Raw genomic sequence first — 6,610 nt, forward strand, 5'->3', positions numbered from 1 at the left:
ATGGCAAAATATTGATATCTTTCACAAATAAGCCAAGTGAAAATAGCGGAATATTCTGCCCTAGGAGTGAAATATATGGTATTCAAGAGGACACAATTTCATTTTCCGTTTATTACATTTTTAGGTCACCTGAGCTTTAGCTCAAGTGACCTATTTCTATATCTATCCGTCGTCATCCGTCGTCCGTTAACATTTTACATATTCAACTTAAGCTGAAATACTGGCAAAGGGATTTCATTAATATTTCATGGGAAGGTTACTGACATCTCCCTGACCAACCGTTGTTATTTTTCGGGTCGATCAGAAATCCAATATGGCCGCCATGGCAACCATTTTGAAAAACTATTTCAAACTTAAAGTCAAGTTCTGCTGGGCCAATTGAACTGAAACTTTGTAGGAATGATCGACTCATGGTCCTGATAAAGTGTTGTTATTTTTCGGGTGTATAAGAAATCCATTATGGCCACCATGGCTGCCATTTTGAAAAACTATTTCAAACTTAAAGTCAAGTTCTGCTGGGCCAATTGAACTGAAACTTTGTAGGAATGATCGACTCATGGTCCTGACAAAGTGTTGTTATTTTGCGGGTCAATCAGAAATCCAATATGGCCGACAAGGCCACCATTTTGAAATACTATTTAAAACTTAAAAGTCAAGTTCTACTGGGCCGATTTAACTGAAACTTTGTAGGAATGATCAACTCATGGTCCTGACAAAGTGTTGTTATTTTTCGGGTCAATCAGAAATTCAATATGGCCACCACAGCCGCCATTTTGAAAAAAGTATTTTAAACTTAAAAACAAGTTCTAATAGCCCGATTTAACTGAAACTCTGTCTAGGAATGATCAGCTCATGGGCCTGACAAACTTAAGTTAACGTTATACTTAACATTTTTGTCCTCTAATTGGTACATATTTCAACAACAAAAATAAATACTGTAGGACTCAGGTGACCGTTTAGGCCCATGGGCCTCTTGTTTAATTACCTACAACGAAAACGATACTGCATCAAAACAATTTGGAGTATTATAGGGTAATCTTTGGCACCATAATCTTGTTAATTTAATGGTATTATTCCTCACAACAAGGCTGCGCACCATTTTGAATGTATTATTCAACACCATTTCACTGTTTTCTGACATCATTTGGTAAATACATAGCAAAGATATACCAAAACAATGACTTATTCTACCACTGCTTCGTCAGTATCTGAACAGAATATCTGCACCTTTCAATGAAGTGAATAGAAAGTACCTTTCTGATTGGTCAATTCGAAAACTTGGTCAGTTCAAAACTATTGATAGTGGTGACATGTGAAAGATATAACTTTTATCAAGTTGATAGAATTCCATATTTCACTAGCAAAAATGTAATAACTCCTTATCCTCCACCCTTCACAGGTGTGTCTATGATGGGAGAGATCTCACCCTTAGGGGAAAGTATTGTCAGTTGCTAAATATGTAAACCTGGTGTTTGGCAACTTAAAATCCCCTCATGTGTTGAGATACCCCTATCTTCCCCCTAAGCAAGTGATAGATTCTATCAATCCCTGTTCATGACCTTGATGCATTTAATTGACCTGTCTTTATGAAAGTGATGTGTTCAGTTGAACCTTGACCTAATGACTTAAGCATGTTCAATTAAGCCCTATCCTTATGACCTTGGTACATTAAATTGACATCTGTATTCATGATCTTGGTGTGTTCAGTTGACCTTTCGACCCTGTCTTTCTGACCTTGGTGTGTTCAGTTGACCTTTGGACCCCTGTCTTCAATTGAATCATGTCTTCAGGACATTTGTGAGTTCAATTGACTCAAGTCTTCACCTGTGTGCTCATCACCTTACTGTGCTAATATCCAGAGTCTGGCTTATCTTGCCCTGTGTTTCTGGTAATAATTGAACTCTTTCGATCTTTTAAGGCTTACTTTGGCTATTTTCCCTAAAAGCTGAATAACATAGTCATCTTGTGCCCAGAATAGTCGATTCATGTATAGGTACATTTGATATTTTCCTTGTGAGGGGGTGGTCAGTGAATGAGATAAGGCCTCAGCATTCATTAACACTTTGAATTTTCTACCTTCAAAATGCATTAACTGTACAATGATTGCCAAGGCCACCTGCTCACACATACCACACATACCTCCACATGTCTTACCCACACACACCTCCACATGTCTTACTAACACATACCTCCACATATCTTACCCACACATACCTCCACATATCTTACTCACACATACCTCCACATGTCTTACCCACACATACCTCCAAATAACACATACATCCATATACTCTTACCCGCTCACACCTACCACACATACCTCTATATGTCTTACCCACACACACCTCCACATATCTTTCCCACACACACCTCCATATATCTTACCCACACACACCTCCACATATCTTTCCCACACACCCCTCCATATATCTTACCCACACACACCTCCACATATCTTACCGACACACACCTCCACATATCTTACCCAGACATACCTCCACATGTCTTACCCACACATACCTCCAAATAACACATACATCCATATACTCTTACCCGCTCACACCTACCACACATACCTCTATATGTCTTACCCACACACACCTCCACATATCTTTCCGACACACACCTCCACATATCTTACCCACACATACCTCCACATGTCTTACCCACACATACCTCCACATATCTTAATCTACACACACCTCCACATATCTTACCCACACATGCCTCCACATATCTTACCCACACATACCTCCACATATCTTACCCACACATACCTCTATATATCTTACCTACACATACCTCCACATATCTTACCCACACACACCTCCACATATCTTACCCACACACACCTCCACATATCTTACCCACACACACCTCCACAATCTTACCCACACATACCTCCACATATCTTACCCACACACACCTCCACATATCTTACCCACACACACCTCCACATATCTTACCCACCGTACCTCCACATATCTTACCCACTCACACCTCCATATATCTTACCCACACACACCTCCACATATCTTACCCACATACACCTCCTTTCTTACCCACACATGCCTTCACATATCTTACCCACACACACCCTCTCATATGCCATCATACCTCCACATGTCACACCCACACATACCTTTAGCAATGTGTAGGTATATCAGAACAGTTATAGCTAGGTTGCCCGCAGGTGAAAATGTCAACTCATTACATTAGCATGCTTCAGATTCCAAAGGGAGAATACACACTTAGATAAATGTAATACACGGTGGTATATACACAGTCCCATACCACTGGGCCATTGTGTACCTGCCTGGCCAGGTATGCCAGGTATGGCAGGCCCAGGTCATCTACACACCAGGTGAAATATTGTGTAGCCACTGTGAAGAAGGAGAGGAGTGGTCCCCTGGTCTCGGGTAGGTGTAATGCTAGGAGGGAGTAGGCATGCCCCAGGGGTGGGGGGCAGGAGCTGTGTACATGTGTAGATGAGTTTGGGTTTAATAACTTATATGTATCATTCAGTTGACCAATGTTTTCTACAGTTGTATTATCTTTGTAGTACATCTGTCAAACTTTGACACAGTGACAGTAAGTTTGAAGATGTCTATTGATGATTGCATAACTGTGTCATTGTTACTTTTGGCAGGATATCTGCTTTTGTGATGGAAAATAGAACTGGCTCATGAAGAGTGCATGTATTGCTATCCTGTTTGTATCTCTATATAAGTAGCGATTAGTTCCTGAGCTAACCATGTTGCCATTAGTTACTGAAAGTTATCAAATATTTTTTCTTCTTTTTAAGAAAGAAAGTTATCTGTATATCCATACAAATTTATATGATCATTGAGTTGGTAGGCATTTAATATCATATGATGCTTTTAACATCAAAATACACAAAAAATAACATTACATTATAAACCAATATTTTATATATAATATGTATATACTATAAACTAGTATTCTATTTTTACCTCAGAAACCAGTATACATATTTATGTATATACTATAAATCAATATTCTATTTATACATTATAAACTGGTATTATATATATATATATATATATGTATATACTATAAATCGATATTCTATTTATACATTATAAACCGGTATTTTATATATATACATTGTATATGTATGTATATACTATAAATCAATATTCTATTTATACATTATAAACTGGTTTTATATATATATGTATGTATATACTATAAATCAATATTCTATTTATACCAAGGACTTAGATAACTAATCTAATTCCGTGATTTATACATTATAAACCGGTATTCTACATGTATATATGCATGTATATACTGTAAATCAATATTCTATTTATACATTATAAACCGGTATTATACATGTATATATGTATGTATATACTATAAATCGATGTTCTATTTATACCACAGACTTAGATAACTAATCTAATTCCGTGATTTATACATTATAAACCGGTATTATACATGTATATATGCATGTATATACTGTAAATCGATATTCTATTTATACATTATAAACCGGTATTATACATGTATATATGTATGTATATACTATAAATCGATATTCTATTTATACTATAAACCAGTATACATGTACCTATACTATTCATCGTGATCTTAATTAACCATTATACTATTTATACCACATAAACTAGTATATTTAAACTAGTTTTATAATGTATACCAGTATACTATGTGTTATATATCAGTATACTATTTTATACATTTCAAACCAGTATATATTAAAACTAGCATATAATGTATACTGGTTTTTAGCCCACCATCATCTGATGGTGGGCTATTCAAATCACCCTGCATCCGTCGTCCGTCCATTCTTAAACAATTCTTGTTATCGCTATTTCTCAAGAAGAACCAGAGGGATCTTTTTCAAATTTTATATTTAGGTTCCCCTTGGTCCTTAGCTGTGTAGGGTAACTTTATAGACTGATCGGATAAACAACATGGCCGACAGGCAGCCCTCTTGGATTTTGATATTGAAAGTTTGTTATCGCTATTTCTCAAGAAGAACCAGAGGGATCTTTTTCAAATTTTATATGTAGGTTGCCCTTGGTCCTAGCTGTGCAGGGCAATTTTAGAGACTGATCAGATAAACAACATGGCCGACAGGAAGCCATCTTGGATTTTGATCCCTTTGATCCCTCGTTGTGCATGTTATATTTTGAGACTGATCATAAAAACAAAATGGATAAAAAGAAGAACTAAACAGATCTTTCCAATATTGCAATGATCGATTCTATTTCTTTCGCAATAAGTACTGTACTAGTAAATATGTGAAACGACAAACTCACTTTGAAGGTTGGCTTTCATGCACATCAGTATTAAGTTTAGATCAAAAGTTACCTCAAGGTGTATTTACTGTTAATATGACTCGATCAAACAGATTAGAGGAAAGAAGAGAAAAGATCAAACTGACAAAGAACTAATGAAGATGGTACAAAAGTGGGCGCTAAGATCCCTCTTGGATCTCTTGTTATACAAGTATTATATGTGTACTATTTATACTGCATAAACCAGTATATTTAAACTAGTTTTATAATGTATACCAGTATACTTTGTGTTATATATCAGTTTACTATTTAAACCTCATAAACCAGTATTTTAACATCATATTGTACACTGTAAGAATTACTTCCTTGCCCCATGTATATATTTATATACAGTTGTATGGACCCAATACAACCTTAGAAGGTCACAGTTGTATGGACCCAATACAACCTTAGAAGGTCACAGTTGTGCCACAGCTTTAAAACTTAACAATAATCCCACTTCTGTGTAAGTTACATATGTCCATTTGGAATACTCAATTTTTTGCACTCATTGACTTAAATATTATGACATCACAATCCTATGATGATAATGCTACATTATGATGTCACAATCAAAAGTTTGACAAAATGCTATTGGAAGGGTTCTGCTGATATTGCTGTCGGTAACTTAAATTCATCATAAGAATTATTAGGGCCAGGCATTAGAGATATAGGTGCCCTGTAGTAATCATGGTGACCATCTGTCTTTCTGTCACCTGCTGTCTGTCCGTCTGCAGTTTTGTTTCAAGATATTATCTTAGAATTGATAAAAATTGTGATCTTTTCAAAATTTGACAAGGGTTTTAAAAATGTTGCCAGGTCTCTTGCTGACCTGTCAGTGTACTGTTTTTGCAAAAGCTTTCAATGCAGTCTTGGAAGATTTTTGAAATTGGAGGTACACATATGTGATACAGTAGTTTATCTGCTCTGTCCAAATATGGTATTAGTTCATGTGCTCATTATCTCTTTGGTTTTGACTATGTCCCCACTAGGCACCTGTCTTACAATATGACATGTGATATGCTAAAGAGGTTAAACCCAAGACAAGCAAAGAAAGTCTATACACTTTTCTATGTTGTATACCAATATTGTATCTAGGTATCTTTGTATACATTGTTACACCAATGTTGTATCTATAGGTATACATTGTTACACCAATGTTGTATCTAGGTATACATTGTTACACCAATGTTGAATCTAGGTATCTTTGTATACATTGTTACACCAATGTTGTATCTTGGTATACATTGTTACACCAATGTTGTATCTAGGTATACATTGTT

The sequence above is a fragment of the Mizuhopecten yessoensis genome, unplaced genomic scaffold, assembly GCF_002113885.1.
Source record: "Mizuhopecten yessoensis strain PY_sf001 unplaced genomic scaffold, ASM211388v2 scaffold3427, whole genome shotgun sequence".
NCBI lineage: Eukaryota > Metazoa > Mollusca > Bivalvia > Pectinida > Pectinidae > Mizuhopecten > Mizuhopecten yessoensis.